Source organism: Lacerta agilis, chromosome 1, assembly GCF_009819535.1.
Source record: "Lacerta agilis isolate rLacAgi1 chromosome 1, rLacAgi1.pri, whole genome shotgun sequence".
In the NCBI taxonomy this organism is placed as follows: Eukaryota; Metazoa; Chordata; class Lepidosauria; order Squamata; family Lacertidae; genus Lacerta; species Lacerta agilis.
Window position 1 is genome coordinate 118,785,293 of NC_046312.1, and position 18,533 is coordinate 118,803,825.

At 46.5% G+C, this 18,533-nt stretch overlaps 1 protein-coding gene across 1 annotated transcript in view; it reads right to left on the reverse strand.

Annotated features, from left to right (window-relative positions):
- SLC39A10 (solute carrier family 39 member 10) overlaps positions 1–1,525 on the reverse strand; it is a 49,493-nt gene extending 47,968 nt beyond the window's left edge. Inside the window, exon 1 of the mRNA XM_033168927.1 lies at positions 1,263–1,525. The gene's annotated coding sequence lies outside the window, so the exon portion shown is untranslated. The remainder of the gene's footprint in view (positions 1–1,262) is intronic.
- Positions 1,526–18,533: the final 17,008 nt, after the last annotated feature.

Consider the following 18,533-nt stretch of genomic DNA (forward strand, 5'->3'; position numbering starts at 1 on the left):
ATGGTTTTGTTAAGACCTTTTTAAAAAGAAAAACTGGGGGTGCAAGATACCGCAACTTCAGGGATGGGAAAGCAAGCCATTGCCCTTGAAATCTGGTAAAGACAAATTCTTGGGGGTACACTGCGTTCCCCAACTTCCTTAGGTCCACAGATTCCTGATTGGTCAGGTCAAGCAAGAGACCCCAGCCAGAAGCAAAACAGCAGCTTGATCGTTTATTGAGAAGGGTTCAACCTACACATGTCGGAGGAGAGGAACAAAGGGCGGACAAGGGTTTTGTTTTTGTTTTTTAAAAAAATTCCCACACGTTTCACATTCCGCACGGCGGGCATCCCAACACCAAAGATACTGTCACACTAAGGTGCGAGGCGTGTGCTGCAGAGAACCCAAACACAGCAAAGAAACCATGGGCAGCCACAGTGGGTTGCTGTTTTTTTCTTTTTCCCAGTGCTTTGCCAACCTTTCAGTGTGGTGGGCCCAAGAGATACCTACCATGAGCCCCGAGAACAAAAGAGGGTAGCAGCAGCACCAGTGGGCCTTGCACCGTGCACCCACCACCAACACGTGGGCCAGGCCCGGTCGCTTAAGCCCTGCAGCTGGAGCATGTGAGGGAGAAAGGAGGGGCGGGCGACGGGGCCACGAGGCCCACCGATGCTGGCGGCGCCCTCTCCTCCCTGCTCCCCGAAAGGAAAGCCGGGGGAAGGAGAAGGGCGAACCGCTAACGCCGGTTTCCAAAGGAGAACAACCGCCGCCTTGGGAGCAAGAGCCTTTTGTCTGCTTCGCCTTCTCCTCAGCCACACCTGAGGAGGCAGCTTAGAAGAAGCAGCAGCAGCAGCAACAAAGAAGCCCAACGGGAGCTTCGTCTCTCCCCACCCCCCTCCCGCCATTGCGACCCCCCCCCCACACGCTTCACCTGAGGGAAAGGATGAGGAGGAGGTGGCGGGCTGTGTGGAAGAGACCCCCCCCCCCGCCAACACAATCCCCTCACACGTTATCCTCGTTTCCTTCCGACGCCTGCCAAGCCCCCTTAGCAACAGTGCTGGGGGGGGGGGAGGAGGCAGCGAGGCTGCTGCGGCGGCGGGAAACGGCAAACCAACCCCGCCTCATTTTTCTCCACAGGCTGGCGAGGGGCCTGCCCCGCCGCGCTGCGGATCCCACCTACCCCCGCCCCCCGCTCCTCTCGCCATGTCGCCGCCGCCGCCGCCTCAGAGCCGGCCGGCCTTTATGGGGGAGGGAACGCGAACCAACGGGGTTTTTATAGCTACCTCAGCTCGAGTGTGCCGTGTGCATCTCCCTCTCTCCGCTCGGTACCAAAAACCGCCGGCGCGCGCGCGGGGTGCCGCCTCCTCCTCCCACTCCGCAGTGGTGCTGCTGCTGCTCCTCCTGCGGGTGAGCTTGGCTTGGGCTTTCAAGCTTTTACTACTTTACTACTGCTGCCGCCGCCGCCGCGGCCTCGCGCAATCTTACGGCCATTCACCAAAGCCTCTTACGCCGGGCGCCGACCTCCCCGCGCCACGCCGAGACAGGCTTCCTCCTCCTCCTGCGCGCGCGCGCGGTACGCAATTTTCGCCGCCCGATGCGGCGTCGCAGCTTGCCCTACGCGAGCGGCGTAGCGGAGGCAAGGTTGCCGTTGCGCATGCGTGATGGGGCCCGGCGGCTTCCTGGGCAGAGGGGAAGTGGGCGTGCGTGGGGGAAAATAATATATTTTTATATTTGTTGTATCTTCTCTCTTTCCTCGCTGTTTTTTTTTGCAAGGCTTTTGGTGTGCAAAGGAAGCGTGCCCGGCCCTCCTGTGGCTCCCTGGGGAGAAGGCGTCGGGTTTTTGGAAGTTTAAGCCATTGCAGGGTGGAGCAGAAAAATGAGTGGGGAACGTGGTGCTTATCCAGGGCGGGAGAAGGAAGAGATTAAGGCCGGGGCCAGCGAAGACCCTGCGGCGAAGATCCAGAGTTCCTGCCCTTCGCAAGCTTCCCTCCCATTTCTTCCTTCCATTTCTTCCTTCTCCCCGTCCCCGAATTTCTTTCACTCCCCAAAAAGAGCGATCGACGCTTAAGCACATAGAGAAATTCATTATACTATCTATGCAAGCTCTGTCAATCGGGCGAAGAGATTTGAAAAGGTTCACACCTCTGTTTAATGTGGAATAACATGCACAACATTGTGCTTCTTTCATGCCCTCCAACATTTCTCTAGGAAAAGAGGGAATAAAACATCGTTTTATTATTTATACCCCACCCATCTGACTGGGTTGCCCCAGCCACTCTGAGCAGCTCCCAACAAACAAACCAATAAAACATTAATTAATTTTTTTTAATAAAAAAACCTTTCTCATACAGCTCTCCCTTTAGATGTCTTCTAAAGGTTGGCTCGGGGGCCACATAAGCCCATCTTCTCCAACATTTCTCAGATGAAAATATGGACATCCTAAGGAAAAGCAGGACGTTCTGGGATCAAATCAGAAATCGGCACGGCTTCTGTAAATCTGGCGCTGTCGATGGAAAATAGAGACACTTGGAGGGTCTGCCATCAACGCTTAAGCACATAGAGAAATTCAAGATACTGTGCAAGCTCTCACTCAACGAAGAGATTTAAAAGAGTTCTTGGGGCCCATCCGCAACTTGGTCCCCCACCCTCGTCCCCAGAAACAGCCTCCGCCCTACAGTTTCTCCCTGCTAAATCCGGAGTTCCCCCTAGCCTTGTATAATCTGAAAAGGGCATCCACTGTGCTTTAAAAGTGCTCCCACCAGCTGCTTTATCTGCGGTGGTGGGTTCGTTGTTGATGTTAAGTTCAAAAAAAGCAAATGTTGCAAAATGAGGAGAATGGTAACTCCGGATTACAATCACTTCTGAATATAGCCTGCTGAGGTGTGGACTGCCAGGGGACAAATTGGTTACATAACATACGGATTTTGTGGACAAGTTGAGATGGGCCCTTAAGTTTATTCAGGGCCATCCCTTTGACACTATTATGCCACATTCAGAAGAGCACCGCCTTTTATATTCCTGTTTAATGTGTGGAGTAATATTACCACCAGCAGTTCTCTGTGTGCGATTATGTAAATAAAGATAATTAGCAAAATGGGTGAGAATCCTGACTTTATCTGAAAGACTTGAGCAACTTCTGCCCTATGCCCAGTCATGTATGGGGGTCTGTTCCCACCCTACCCGGTTTTCTGCTGCTCAAAGCGGGCTAGAAAGCGAGATGTTCCACTGAGTCTTTGGTGGGCCTAAAATGTTTCTTATGGGTTGCTTTTGGCTTTAATTTTTAAAAGACCAAATTTACAAGGCTGGAAATACAGATACTCTGTCAGACTGATTCATGGACTGAGCATTCACAAATGTATGAATCAGTCTGACTGGGGAAAAAAACTATTCATGCTCTGAACTATAAAAACACAGAAGCACAGTACGTATAAGATATATATAGGATGGTATTATTCTTATTCTGACAATTGACAGCACAGGTGGGCAACCTGCAGCCTGGTGGCCCTATGTGACCCCCGAAATCATTTTATGTAGGCCACAACGACTCCTGAAGCTGCCCATGTTCTTTCATCCTATAATCCTTCAGGCATATTTCCTTCTTATCCCCCCTCCTGCTTTGAAAAGAGTTTCCTACTCTCCTTATCCTGAATAGTTTCTTGGGGTGGGGGTGCATCCTGGGGAAAAGAAGTACCAGTAATTTCCCCATAGTTGGTGGGCTTAACATTTTGTGAATCATTTAATTTCTTTTAGTTTCTTCTCCAGCACGGTGAATCATCAGTTCTGTTGCTACCCCTGATGGTGGCCTCAATTCCTGTCACAGTTTTTTTTTAGAAAGCACATTTTTTAAAAGAAAAAAAGCACTGGCCATATGCATGTGTGTATAGCACACTAAAATCAGAAATGCATTAGAATTGTACCATGAGGGCAATCTGGTCCAACGCTTTGCAATGCAGGATTTTTTTTTTTTATTTTTTTTTGCCCAACATGTAGTAGCTAGTTCAGGCTTCTTCAAACTCGGCCCTCCAGATGTTTTGAGACTACAGTTCCCATCATCCCTGACCACTGGTCCTGCTAGCTAGGGATCATGGGAGTTGTAGGCCAAAAAATATCTGGAGGGCTGAGTTTGAGGAAGCCTGAGCTAGATTGTGTGTGTGTGTTTGTGTGTGTGTGTGTGTAAGCAATTTTATCCTCCAAAGGCTTTGCAAAAAAAAAAATCCCAGTGTGCTCCTGTCCATTCTGCCACCTCCTTCAGGCCAGACTGTAAGAGGCCCCGTACTACCCAGAAAAGCTCTGCCGGATGGCCCAATGAGGATATGATGGAATCAGCAAAGTATAACTTCTTCATTGCCTTCACTTCCCTAGGTAGACTTGATGATGAGCTCTCGCCAGTATCTGATTGCATTTGACTGGAGTTTTCCTCCACTCTTGTTTGAGCCATTGGGCCAGTGACATGTTGGGACAGCCCCATGGTTGCCATGGCAGCCATGAAGTCCTGAGGTACCCAGAGCAAGTTGCCTTGGCATGGATGCTGAAGTCCCCCAGAGCCAGCAGTCTGGGAGTCCTCAACACCGCCTCTGAGACAACCTCTGTCAGCTCAGGCAGGGAAGCTGCTGGGCAGTAAACAAGCAGAATCTCTAATTTGCCCAATGCCAGGAACACACACTCTTGATCCCCCATTAACTGGACAGAGAGCCATAAGAGAGAGGGTGGGAATCTCTATAGCAACTTCCTCTCTCCCTGACCTTCAAGTCTACCCTGATGCTGTACCGAGTGCAAAGGTGGTCACAGCTGGGTGAGACCAACTCCACCCTGCACACCACCCAGATCTCAGTGATACCAGAGATCGGCCTTCTCATGCATAATCAGATCATGCATGAGGGAGGTCTTACTCGGAGCCGACCTAGCATTCAGCAACAGCAGTCGCTGATAGGACAACAGCAATTTCCAGGTTAGAGGAGGGACTGGCACATGGCAATCACAAATTGCCTGTGCTGTATGCCCCTTACCCGGCCAACCCCCCCCCCCAATACCTCCTATTGTCCAGAGCCACTGCAATTGTGGTCAGCCCTGCTTTCCCCTGCTCTCTTCCCAGGCATATCTTTTATCCCTCAATTTAAAAAAACAATGAAACCCCCAAATTTAAAAACAAGTCTAAAAGCAGTTAAAAACAATTTAAAACACATTAGGGGAATAATAACAACAACAGAACCTTCTAAATAATAACCCAACCCAAGAGTCTGTTCAGCTGCCTCAGCTTTTGTAGCTGGAGTCAGTCAGGGCCAGGTGGGGAAAGCCTGCAAGACAGGGAACAGTTCCCCCAGGACTTACAGCAAAGATGACCTCTGGCTTCCTCAGCAGCCGCAGCTATTGTAGCTGGAGTCAGTCAGGGCCCTGCTTTCCCAGGTCAGGTGGAAAAGGTATGCAAGGCAGGGAGCAGGTCCTCCAGGACTCTCAACCAAGATGGCCATAACGTGACTCAGAACCACCAAGAACAAAAACAAGAGATAAGAACAGGTGAGAAACCCGTCTCCTTTCATAAGGGCTCCATTCCCAGTAGGTCAAAAAAGGAAAACAGGCTCAGCTATGCATATTATTAAAACACTCTGAGCTTGATTTTGACCACATGTTATTAATTATTTTCATTTTTGAAACACTATTAACCAGTTGAAGGGGAAAACTTTACTGTTCATAATTTGCATTGCACATTTATCCCTTTACTCACGTTGGATAGTTCCCATGATCACAGGTGTTTTGATAGGGTTTATTCAGAAAGACATCTCTTCTGTGTTGTTCACATATACCAAGCTTCCTCAAGCTCGGCCCTCCAGATGTTTTTGGCCTACAACTCCCATGATCCCTAGCTAGCAGGACCAGTGGTCAGGGATGATGGGAATTGTAGTCTCAAAACATCTGGAGGGCCGAGGTTGAGGAAGCCTGACATATACAGTGGTACCTTGGAAGTCGAATGGAATCCGTTCCAGAAGTCCGTTCAACTGCCAAAACATTCGGAAACCAAGGCGTGGCTTCCGATTGGCTGCAGGAAGTTCCTGCAGCCAATCAGAAGCTGTGGAAGTCGCGTCGGACGTTCGGGTTCCAGAGAATGTTCCCAAACCGGAAGCCAAAACAAACGTGTTTGGGATCCAAGGTACGACTGTTGTTTCATAGCTTGTTCTCCACCCTCACTCCAGTGTTTTGAGTTATGGGGCAAGAAGTAAGGAGGCTCTTAATTAAACCCACAAGCCCTGCGTTCTAGTTTAACCCAAATCAAGCTTGACTTTATAGGCTTCTAAACATAGTACAGGTGAAACTCGAAAAATTAGAATATCGTGGAAAAGTCCATTTATGTAAGCAATTGTTTTCATTAGCTACTGGAGTTTAATATATGAGATAGACTCATGACATGCAAAGCGAGATATGTCAAGCCTTTCTTTGTTATAATTGTGATGATTATGGCATGCAGCTGATGAAAACCCCAAAGTTGAAATTGTTAATTTGGGGTTCTCACCAGCTGTAATAATAACAGTTATAACAAATAAAGGCTTGACATATCTCGCTTTGCATGTCACGAGTCTATCTCATACATTAGTTTCACCTTTTAAGTTGAATTACTGAAAGAAATGAACCTTTCCACGATATTCTAATTTTTCAAGTTTCACCTGTAGCTAGAGGGGCTGCCACAAATGGCTAAGAAAGCTAGACCCCCTCTAGCCCCCTTTAATTCAAGTAGTATTTCCCCACCCATCCCCTGGGATCACATTCCAAGTCAGCTCTTAACATTGCTGCTGCAAAGAGAAATATAACAGCAGCAATAATAACAATACTTCTTAATCTTCAGGAATGTGAAGATAAGGAATGATGAAAGTGTGCTTGGTATTAGCAAACCCATGCTAAGAGACCTTGAGGATGCGGCTAGATCTCGCTGACTATAGGAGCATAAGCAGTTTTATCTTGCCTATATGGCTAGATTTAGTACACATAGTTTAAAAACATGCAAGATATGGGTCCCCCCCACTATCTGTTTGGATAACTGTATAGGGCAGGTGCTCTATAGGCCTTTCTTTGAATAATAAGCCTTTGCCGGGTGTGAATCTCATGCAACTGCCATATGAAAGATAAGAAAGAGGAGAAAAACACTCTCTAAACAAAAAACAGGTGGCAAAACCTTAGCATCTTTCAAGTGGAACACTAATATTACTAATACGGCAGAGGATGAGGTGGTTGGACAGTGTTCTTGAAGCTACCGACATGAGTCTGGCCAAACTGCGAGAGGCAGTGGAAGACAGGAGTGCCTGGCTTGCTCTGCTCCATGGGGTCATGAAGAGTCGGACACAACTAAACGACTAAACAACAACAATATCCTTTGCTCTTCTGCATGGGGTTGTTGCTCCTATCTGGAAGAAGGATCATATAGGATCACTGGACTGATTTGAGCAGCAGCTGGCGGTTGTGTGCAGAGCCGGGCTGCACCGATAAGGCTTCTCGGAGTGATCCATTCTGCCAAGATGGATGGCTTGCTGAGTCTATGTACACTCTTCTAGTGGTGTAGGAAGACTGTAAGCCCAAGAGGCTAAGTGGTTTAGACCACAGCGCCACCCGCTCCAAATAGGTACCGCTGTGGCAGGAAGGTAAACAGCGTTTCCGGGGACTCTGGTTTGCATCGCGGTGTCCCGTTGTGCCAGAAGCAGTTTAGTCATGCTGGTTACATGACCCAGAAAAGCTGTCTGTGGACAAACGCCGGCTCCCTCGGCCCAAAAGCGAGATGAGTACTACAACCCCATAGTCTCCTTTGACTGGACTTAATCGTCCAGGGGTTCTTTACCATTTTACCTTAAGATTATGAGTAAGGTAAAGGCAATGGCAGAGCTTCATGCTCCGGCACCGGGGGCAGGAAGCAGGAGGGGGCGGGGCTGGTGCGTGTTCTGGGGGCGAGGCGTGCTTCCCGCAGGGGCGTGGCATGTTCTGGGGGCAGGGCGCGTCACCCGCAGGGGCATGGCACACGTTCTGGGGGCGAGGTGCACGTTCTGGGGCGAGGCATGCCGAGATGGAACCGTATCGGGATCCCGCTGCCCGGGGCACCCCGCCCCCTATGCCCCACCCTTCCTACGCCAGTGGGTAAAGGGACCCCTGATCATTAGGTCCAGTCACGGATGACTCTGGGGTTGCGGTGCTCATCTCACTTTACTGGCCAAGGGAGCCGGCGTACAGCTTCTGGGTCATGTGGCCAGCATGACTAAGCCACTTCTGGCGAACCAGAGAGGTGCATGGAAACGCCGTTTACCTTCCCGCCAGAGCGGTACCTATTTATCTACTTGCACTTTGACGTGCTTTTGAACTGCTAGGTGGGCAGAAGCAGGGACCAAGCAATGGGCGCTCACCCCGTCACGGGGATTCGAACCGCCGACCTTCTGATCGGCAAGCCCTAGGCTCTGTGGTTTAGACCACAGTAGGTTGCCGCAAATGGCAGGTGCTGGCAGCCCTTGTTTTTCACCTCCTCCGTGTGTTCCAATGTTGTTTGATTGTTCATCGCCTCCGGGCCAGAGTGAGAGAGGCAGGTGAACAAACTGGTTGCAATGTTGTTGTTATTATTATTTATTAAATTTGTACACCATCCTATAACCACAGGTCTCAGGGCGGTTACAACACAAAATCGCAATATAAAAACACAAAATACATAATAAAAACAAAAACAACCCAATAACACCCCCCAACACATTTTAAAAGGGCATTGGATGTCAATCAGCCAAAGGCCTGGCTAAACAGAAATGTTTTTGCCTGGTGCCTAAAGGTGTATAAACCTCCCTGGGGAGAGGATTCCACAGACAGGGACCCACTGCAGAAAATCCTGTTCATCATGTTGAAAATGAGGAGGTGCCAAACTCTGGACATTCTCATGTGAGGGTGGGGGAACAGCCTAATTTCCAACGGGCATGGAAATTGGCAGCTGAACAACACTCTCTATTTCTCCAGCTTTCTTTTTCTCAGGTTCTCAGAACCATCCGTGGTGCTCTGAAGAACCCCTTGGGCTCCCTCTGCTCTGGCCACCTGCAGTTATATATTTATTTAGAAGACTTTAAAAGCGCTTGATCAAAGAGGTCTGCGGGGGTGGTGTGTGAACAAAACTTTAAATAAAAGGGCAGCTAAAACTCACAAATCAATTGTGAAAACACCAAAATACATCGAAACCATGAAGATAAAATAAAACCTTTTGAAACAGACATACAGGTAAGTAATTTGTATGTCTGGGTATAAATGAAAGTGCCTGAACAAATGTGTTCAGCAGGTGTCTAAAAGGATATTGTCAGGATGCGACTCCAAATATCTGAAAGACCATCTGCATCCCTATCAAACTTCTTGGGAAGCTAATATCTGCAGAGTACTCAGTAGTCCCATCTCTCTCTGCAATGTGGGGAAAGGCGACTTGGAAGAGGACTTTGTTTGTGGCAGGTCCTAAATTGGGGAACTCCTTACCCACAAAGGTGTATCTAGCACAGGACAGGGGTGTGGAACCTTTTTGGCCTCTTGGGACAGATCCTTACCTGAACCCCACCCTGTTGACCAACTTCATCATGGCGACAGATGATTGGCAGATGTTTGACCCACCTACCTGTCAAAAGTCCAGAGGTTCCCAAGCACCTAGAATGTGATGTTAGTTGTGGGGCAGCTGGTCGTGGCTTAGGGGAAATGTCTTCGTGGCCCAAATTAGGACCTGTCCCACTCCAAATCTGGCCCAGTGACTGGATGCTCCCCACCCCCAGGGTCTATTATCATTCTTCTACAGCTTTTGCCATATATTGCCGATGAACCTTCCTGCTGTGGCCTTTGACAGTTAAAATATTTTGTTTCCTGGGACCCAACCTCTTTTTCTGCATTTATAGCAGTGCTTTTTCTGGGGGGAAGCAGCGGTACGCATACCCCTAAACATTTTGTGAATCTTTGTACTTTTGTCCATTTACTGTATTTATTTCCCCCGATTTGAACTATTAAATGGTGATTTTCTTGAGTCAAAATGAGAGTACCCCTAAACATTTTTTTAAAGAAAAAAAGCACTGGTTCAGTGTTCTGTTCTATTTGGAATATTTTTACGTGTGTGTGTGTGTGTGTGTGTGTGTGTGTGTGTTTAAATCATTGCACAGCAGAACCTCGGTTGCCGAACGCAATCCATTCTGCAAGACTGTCCAACTTTTGAAACGTTCGACAACTGAGGTGTGTTTGAAAACTGAAGCATTCGCTGCCAGGTAGTCGGTGCTCGGGTTCCGAATTGTTCGGTTTCCGAAGTGTTCGGCTTCTGAAGTGTTCGACAACCGAGGTTCCACTGTAAGTTTTTAAATCTGTTTTTATAACTGGACATTATATTGTTGTAACGTGCCTCAGGACCTTCTGCTGAAGTGTGAGTAAGGAATCATATAAATTAAAGAATAAAGGATTGACTCATAAAGGCGGAACAGATGTTATGTGGCATTGTGTAAGTGCGCGCTCTATAGGTCGAAGCAGCCCAAAGTGGCATGTATGGAGGTAAGGCACTCTTTATGTAAGCTTCACATCATAGGGACTTTAAATGGCTTTTGCTTTCCGCACTGGGAGAGTATCCTGCCCCATATACACCTACCAACTCTGCAAACTGTCCAGTATATGTTGGTTACTCACTACCCTTCTCCTTCAATAGGTCTCAGCCTCCAGAGGGCTGTAGCTGCAGTATTCATTTGCCCATTTAGTATTCAAGATCAGATTAAGGGGTTAGGCAAGTTACACCCATCCAGAGTCAAACAGGATCAGAGCTGGGCTCTCTGTTCTAGATGTACACAAAAGGCGCAAGATAGGAATAAACCATGCTCACATCCAACACATAATTTTCAGCACCTGGGCAAAGTGGTATGTGGAGCATCGGGTTCCCTCCACCCACTTCCTTTGCGGCATCGAAAACGGTGCCCCAGTTAGCGATGTCCTCAAAAGTTTGATCATAGCTGGCAGGGGCGTCTTACCCATAGAGGTCAGTGGCGCGGGGAGCCAGTGCGCCAAGTTCTGGAGGGCACCAGGGAAGAGGTGGAAGCTGGATGCGGCGCCTCCTGGCATCAGCACGCCGCCCTCGCCTGCCTCCGCCATTCCGTGCGGAAGCAGCGCCACGCCCGGAGACTCCGTCTGCCATGGCCACCAACGGCACAAAGTGGCCAGCTAAGCTGGGAGGCGCCGAGTCCAGCCTCCCCCGCCGAAGGAGCCGCCCTCCAGCCGCCTCCTCCAGCCCCGCCGGCAGCGCCATCCTGCCTAAAAAAAACTTTGGGAAATGGGGGGCGGGGCAGAGGGAGCTTTGCACCACGGCGCTAGATATGCTTAAGACGTCTCTGATAGCTGGTCCTTCATCAGTAGCAGGGGGGGGGGTAGGTGGGTTTGCAGGCAGGGCAGGGCAGGGCTGATGACTTCCAAACACTGTGCGTCGCTACTGGTTCTTGAGAGGGAAAGGGGCAAGGCAGCAGAGACTGTGGTGCATTATTCTTATTCTTAGTAACATAATAATAATAATAATAATAATAATAATAATAATAATAATAATAATAATGTTATTTATACCCATCTGGCTGGGTTTCCCCAGCCAGTCTGGGCAGCTTCCAGCACATATAAAAATATAATAAAAGGTCAAACATCAAAAACTTCCAAATACAGGGTTGCCTTCAGATGTCTTCTAAAAGTTGTGCAGTTCTTTATCTCCCTAACATCTTATGGGAGGGCATTCTACAGGGCAGGTGCCACTGCCAAGAAGGCTCTCCTCCTGGTTCCCTATAATGGTTAACCTCACTTCTCTCAGTGAGGGAACAGCCAGAAGGCCCTCAGAGCTGGACCTCAGTGCCTGAGCTGAACGATGGGAGTGGAGATGCTCCATTAGGTACACTGGGCCAAATTATTCTTATTCCTATTTGTTGAATTTGTATGCCTATACCTGCAGGTCTCAGGGCAGTTACAACATAAAATCACAATATGAAAACACAAAATACATAATAGAAACCAAAACAAAACCCTCCCCAACACATTTTAAAAGAATGTCAATCAGCCAAAGACCTGCTTAAAGAGGAACGTTTTTGCCTGGCGCCTAAAGCTGTATAATGAAGGCGCCAGGCGAACCTCCCTGGGGAGAGCATTCCACAAACGGGGAGCCACTGCAGAAAAGGCCCTGTTCTCGTGTGCTGCAGAAGCATCAAATTGGCTCCGCTGCTGTTCTTGCACTGTGCTGAGCTGCCTGCCGCCTCGCCCTCCCTCCTAAACCGGCAATAATGTGTGGGGTTGGAAAGCCAGGTATGCAGTGCTGTCCTTTCCACATTGTCCTCAATGTCGACTTTACCACGGCCATGACTCTTACGCCTAATTTACCTCATTGCGCCACAGGGTTGCTTCTTGCAGCAAGTCAGAAGGATTCCCTCACTGGGGGATCAAATGCTTCATGGTATTCTGAGCTGCCTCTGGGTCAAACCAGACACGGCTGAGGAAGCCATGTTGGTTAACCCACTGGCCTCTTCCATTCATGCATGAAGTAGAGAGCTGGGGGGTTGGATTTTAACAAGAGGCGTGCTATTGAGGGCGGCCGAACTGTCCCGAACTCATGGTTCATCATCCTAGATACCTTCCTCCCAGCTTTGTTTACTCCACGGGAGAGAAAATGGAGCTTGCTACCACCAGTCCATGCGGGGCCTTGCCTGTCAGCTTCCTTCCTACTTAGTCTCTGTTTTACCCTTGTAGAACTCGGGGAAAGGATGGGGACAAAGGATGGGGACAAAGCGGGGGAAAGGATGGGGACGAAACTGGAATTAGTTGGCTCTCCCTGTCACTGGCTTCTTTCTGTTGGGGCTTCTTGCCTTCCACCCCAAGAGTCCCAGTGGGAATCCTCTGCCGCTGAGCAACAGACTTTGACCCACACAACACTGCTGAAATCCGAACCCTTTGCTCCACTTTATTTACGAGCGAGGCAGAGGCACGATTCTACAAGCTTGGCTACAACCGCTGTCACCTCTTGCGTGGCCCTTTCTATTTTAAAATAGCTCTTGCTTGAAATCATAAGGAGAGCTTCCTTTCAGCATCACACACACACACACACCCCACGTCCCCAGGAGCATTTTGGTTTCAAGTTCACCCTGAGAGTCACATGTTTCTTTTCAAAGTCTTTTGTAGTCCAGGCTGAAGTCAAATGGGTGACCTAGAAAACTTTCCCAAGTTTGTACTTTACACAAAAGCATAAAGGTTTCTTTAAAACACACACACACACACACACACACACAAGCATTTTTAACAACCCAAGACAGCTGGAATCTCGGGGAAAGGTGTATTTTTAAAAGCACAACAACACAGCTTGAATTGAAATGACAATACCCTTTTGTCGGCAAACCAATAGACTTTTATTTCTTCTACAGTCTTACGGGCTTTAAGGGATTTTACAGGTCAAGTGCACAAAATAAATATGGAACAGAACATGGTCCAGTTTCCCTTGGTTACAACTAATCGTATTCCAGAAGGGACAAGTTTTAGGCTGTGCAGATATTTAGTTACACATTTCTGCCAATCCTTGGGAGAAGGGATATAAAACACCTCTAAGTGGATGGTGGTGGAAGACAATGGAATACCTGCACAGCTAGATCTTATTGTGAACATTTCGTTTTATTATTACTATTTTATTTCTTTGTTCTCTGTTGTGACTCATGGTCAAAACTATAAAGATTTACTGTAGGAGGGAGAGGGAATTTCAGCTGGTGCAAATTCTTGCGCCAAGCTAATCCCGCTGAAATTGTTTTCTGCGCCACTGTTTTTGTAAAATGACGATTATTTCAATCAGCTGCTCATTTGCAACATAATGCATTTTGAAAGGGGGGGGAGGAGAGAAAACAAAAGATTATATGACAAAAGTAACATCTTATTATATGCCCTTTTATAAGAATGCAAACAAATTATATGGAAATCTATTCTTTAGATATTTATCATTTCATGCTGTGATAAAGAACATCTCTCGATAAATCTGTAAACTTGCTGATTCTGTTCCCTTTTATAATATGTGTGCTTCACTAATACAGTACAACAATGTTCCATTATTATTATTTTTTGAATAGTGCTTTGGTTTTCTTCCATAATCTTGCAATTACCAGTACTATTTTTTGCTGTTCACAAATACATAATAGTTTCTGAATCAGTTTCAAGCACTATATCCTTTAATCGTCCAGCAGCAGTACTTGAGGGTCGTTTGACAAAAAAAATTAAAGGTGCAGGAGTCCTGCTCCCTTTTCCACCTGGACAACTTTCTCGTCAGTAATACTGTTGAATACCTTTTTCCAAACCGAGGCAAGAAATGAAACTAATAATATGAATGGATTTTCAGCAGAATATTATGCTTATTTTATGGCAGCTGGTTCCAGGTCAAAGTTCTCCAGGTTACAGTATTAAGGAACTCGTGTGGAATTAGGAAGAATATTTGGCAGCCAAAATTAGGACCATCCATCCCAAACAAGGGTCACCCAATGGTGATATTGTGGAATAAGACACAATCCTGGGACCTACCTGCAGATACTGACATTGCATAGAATGATTTTTGCAACCCAAACAAAAGATGAGAGCTCTTAGCTAGCCTTTAGCATTTGTTGTTGCTTGGTTGTGAACAACTCATCATGACCCCATGGACCATCTAATGCAAATGCATACACTTTGCATGTAAATTGGCACACTCATTTCACTACTCAAGTAAAACAAAAACTCACATGAACACCAAAACAATAAGAATTTGGCTCCATCTTTCTATAATACAGTATCTTGCTGGAAGACATTTTTGAAATGTTTCAGGACTAGAATTTCAGCTCTAAGCAGTAACAGATACAAAATTACACCAACCCCATAATGAATTACTGTATTAGGTTATATATCCAACTGAGATAAGACAGGTTGAAATCAGTGGACAAGTTAGTCATGCCCTTTTATTTAAATGGGTCTACTCAGAGTATGGCTTAGTTGTATACAACCCAAATATATGAAAACCTTATTCCTAAGGTTGTGAAAAATGAGGGGTTCCCCCCCCCCCAGTATACTGTTAAACTGTACCTTGAAAACAAACCGGGGTCAATTTCGGTGCTGGACTAGTCTACTGAAAAAACAACCATGTTTTTCTTTAAAATAAGAATCTAATCTCCATACTCCCTCTTCTCAAATACAAGGCTGCAGTGACGCCTTTGCATTTTGAGAACATGCCTTCAAATTATCGATACCGTACATGGGCAGGGTGTAACCTTGGGAATCTTACACGTTGGTTCTTGCAACCTTTTTAATAATTAGCCTGATTACAGTCTTTTGATTCTAATGAGATCATTTACCTTCTCCTGAGTAATAGATGCGCCGAGAACTGGTTTTCACAAAGGACCTGGAGCCAGAAATTGCCTCACTCATGTGTAGGTTAGCCACTTTTATTTTCCCAGGCTGGGCTTTCCGTACCTTTGACAGGCATGTGCGAGAGGCAGAAATTCTTCAGCGGCTAAATTCCTGCCTGCACTCAGGGAGTAGATAGGAGCCGTACCGGAGGGAAAAAGAAGAAGAAGCTGTCATCTTTGCTGGTTGAGAAAGTGCATTGCAAAGGATCATGGGAAATCAATGCAGTGGTGGCACCAGTAAAAATATTTGGGCACAAGATATTGGCAAAAACATAATGTTTGACCAATGGGAAAAATTATGGCAAAAGGATATGAAATACACAATGTGTTATGAATTAAAAGGAAATTTTCTTAAGGTCCAACATAGATGGTATTTGACGCCTGATAAAATTGCCAAAATGAATAAAAACCGTAGCAATATATGTTGGAGATGCAACTCGGCAATAGGCACCTTATTCCACATATGATGGAATTGCTCAGATATTAAACAATTTTGGGAGACAATCTACAATGAAATGAAAAAAAAATGTTTAGATATTCGTTAAAAAAACAACAACCAGAGGGCTTTGTGTTGGGTATTGTGCCTGAAAATTTAAAAGAAGTGGATAAAGTGCTTTATTTATACGCAATGGTAGCCACGAGGCTGCTCGTTGAGAAAAACTGGGAAAGTGTTGTGATTCCGACAAAAACAGAATGGCTTACCAAATTAATAGAATATCATAATTTGACCAAGATAATGGGGAATATAGGAGGGGTCTCAAAGGACAGGATGGAAAAGGAATGGAAGGCCTTAATGGTATATATACAAAATTACATCGAAAAGCCTGAACTCCTGTCAGAATGAAACAAGTTCCGTGATAGATATGAGTAAGAAGGAGAAAAGAAGGAAGTCAAAATACTAGATTATGAACATTAGAATTGATAGTATACAAAAAAGAACAATGGAAAACAGAAGATATTGCAGTTGAGAGGATTGGAAGCCCAGCACTGGGCGAGGTGAGGGGTGGTGGAGGCAAAGGGTTGTGGTGGGGTAAGAAAGCACACAAATATTGATTATAGTTATATCTGAATATTTTTTATTCAATGTATGAAAGAATGCACGAATGTATTTTTGTAAGTGTCTGTTTGTATATTTTAATATCAAAAAAATTCAATTAAAAATAATAATAAATAAATAAAAATATTTTGGGGGAAGAGACAGAAGGGGGAAAGTGCATTTCTGGAGGTGGGCCAAACATGTTAGATCAGGAGTGTTTTGACCTGAGTGGAACACCTCCTTGAACTCTGATAACACGTCTTACTTGTCTAGATAATGGGTAGAGATGGGTAAGGGTGTAGAAACTACAGTGGTACCTCAGGTTAAGAACTTAATTTGTTCTGGAGCTCCGTTCTTAACCTGAAACCGTTCTTAACCTGAGGTACCACTTTAGATAATGGGGCCTCCCGCTGCCGCCGCCGCGCGATTTCTGTTCTCATCCTGAAGCAAAGTTCTTAACCCGAGGTACTATTTCTGGGTTATCAGAGTCTGTAACCTGAAGCCCCTGTAACCCGAGGTACCACTGTACCCTACTGAATAAAGTTAAAATTTACATTCATTGCTCCACCCACACTTGTCTCTGGCCACAGCCACCACTGCCATGCCCACCACAAAGAGGTTGCCTAGAGAGCTCCCCCCCACCCACTTGTGTTGGATATTTGACAGAAAAACGAGCAATATAGTTCCCATCAACACTCCCAACTTAAACATGCTTCTGTCCTGTTCGTCTTGATGGAGTTAACTCTCAAGGAAGCACACTTAGGACTTCAGCCTTATTTTAATTTCAAATTTGTGATTCAGTTATACCGGTAATTTCCCGGTGCTGACAGAGTCCTCCCCTTAACCTACTCCCATTTACCACAACTAGTGAATAATACACAGAACCTCTATCTCATGTCAGGAGCACAGCTGTCAACACTCCCTTTTTTGCCTTCCCTTCTGGGGAGGCTGTCAACCTTCCTTATTCCAGCTATGGCTGGAATAAGGGAATTTCCCACCAAAAACCGGGAAAGGTTGACAGCTATGGTCAGGAGTATCCAGCAATTGGAGGAAGGGCAGTAGCATGGGAGGGAGATATCACCCTTGGAGCCACTCTGTTCCTCATGCCTTCATTTTGATGGCCCCTTTGGATCTATGGGCTAAATACCAGTTATTTTACTGGTAATTGCTTGCCTTCCCTCCATCCCTCCAATACAACATTACAGGTCATTTCAAAAAACCACCTTAGGGCAAAACATGGGTAATGGATGTTTGCAGCCTGTTCTGTACATAGAATTAAAAACAACAGCCAGCCAGCCAGTATTTAACCAGCCCTTGTCCTCCCACCCTTAACTACACCAGCTCTGTAATTCTCCAGAGATGGCTTTTAAATGGGGAGTAATGAATAGATGTAAATCTCTCCCTCTCCCCCATTTTAATTTATTTATTGCTGACATTGAGGCTTTGTACCCACCACCACTTATTCTGCATCCAATGCGCTCCCTCCCAACACTTTTTTTTTTTGATGCTGTGTGTATACACACAGCCCACGTCTGTCCTGGAGTTTCTTGGAAACCGTTGCTGTTTGATGTGTTTCCCCTCAAACCAGCTTCCATCCAAATGTAAAACCGGTAAGTGACATTCATTTTGCCAGTGAGCTGGGAGGTATGTACATATTGAGCTTTTTGGGGCAAAGGGGTTTTGTGTGTGTGTGTGTGTGTGCCAAAGTACACTAACGACATGGGCAGCCATACATCCCGGTTTTCCTGGGCATTTCAGCAATTTCCACCCAGATTCTGTTTAAGAAGGTGACCCGGAAACTGCAACTAATACAGAATGCGGCAGCTAGACTGGTGACTGGGAGCGGCCGCTGGGACCACATAACATAGGGTTACCAGGTGTCCCTGGTTCCTGGGGACAGTCCATAGCTGTCAACTTTCGGATTTCAAAATAAGGGATCAGCAGCCTCACCTGTGATAGTCACATGGCAGTGGTGGGCGGAGCCAGAAGAAAAAGTGGGCGGAGCCAATGGGAAAATATGCCGAGGCTCCACTCTGAGCGCAGCAGACCACGGCCACCAGGACCGGAGCGGAGAAGACGCCGAAGATCCTGCCTTGTCCCAAGCCCCACATCCCTCCACTCCGGGCTCGCTTCCC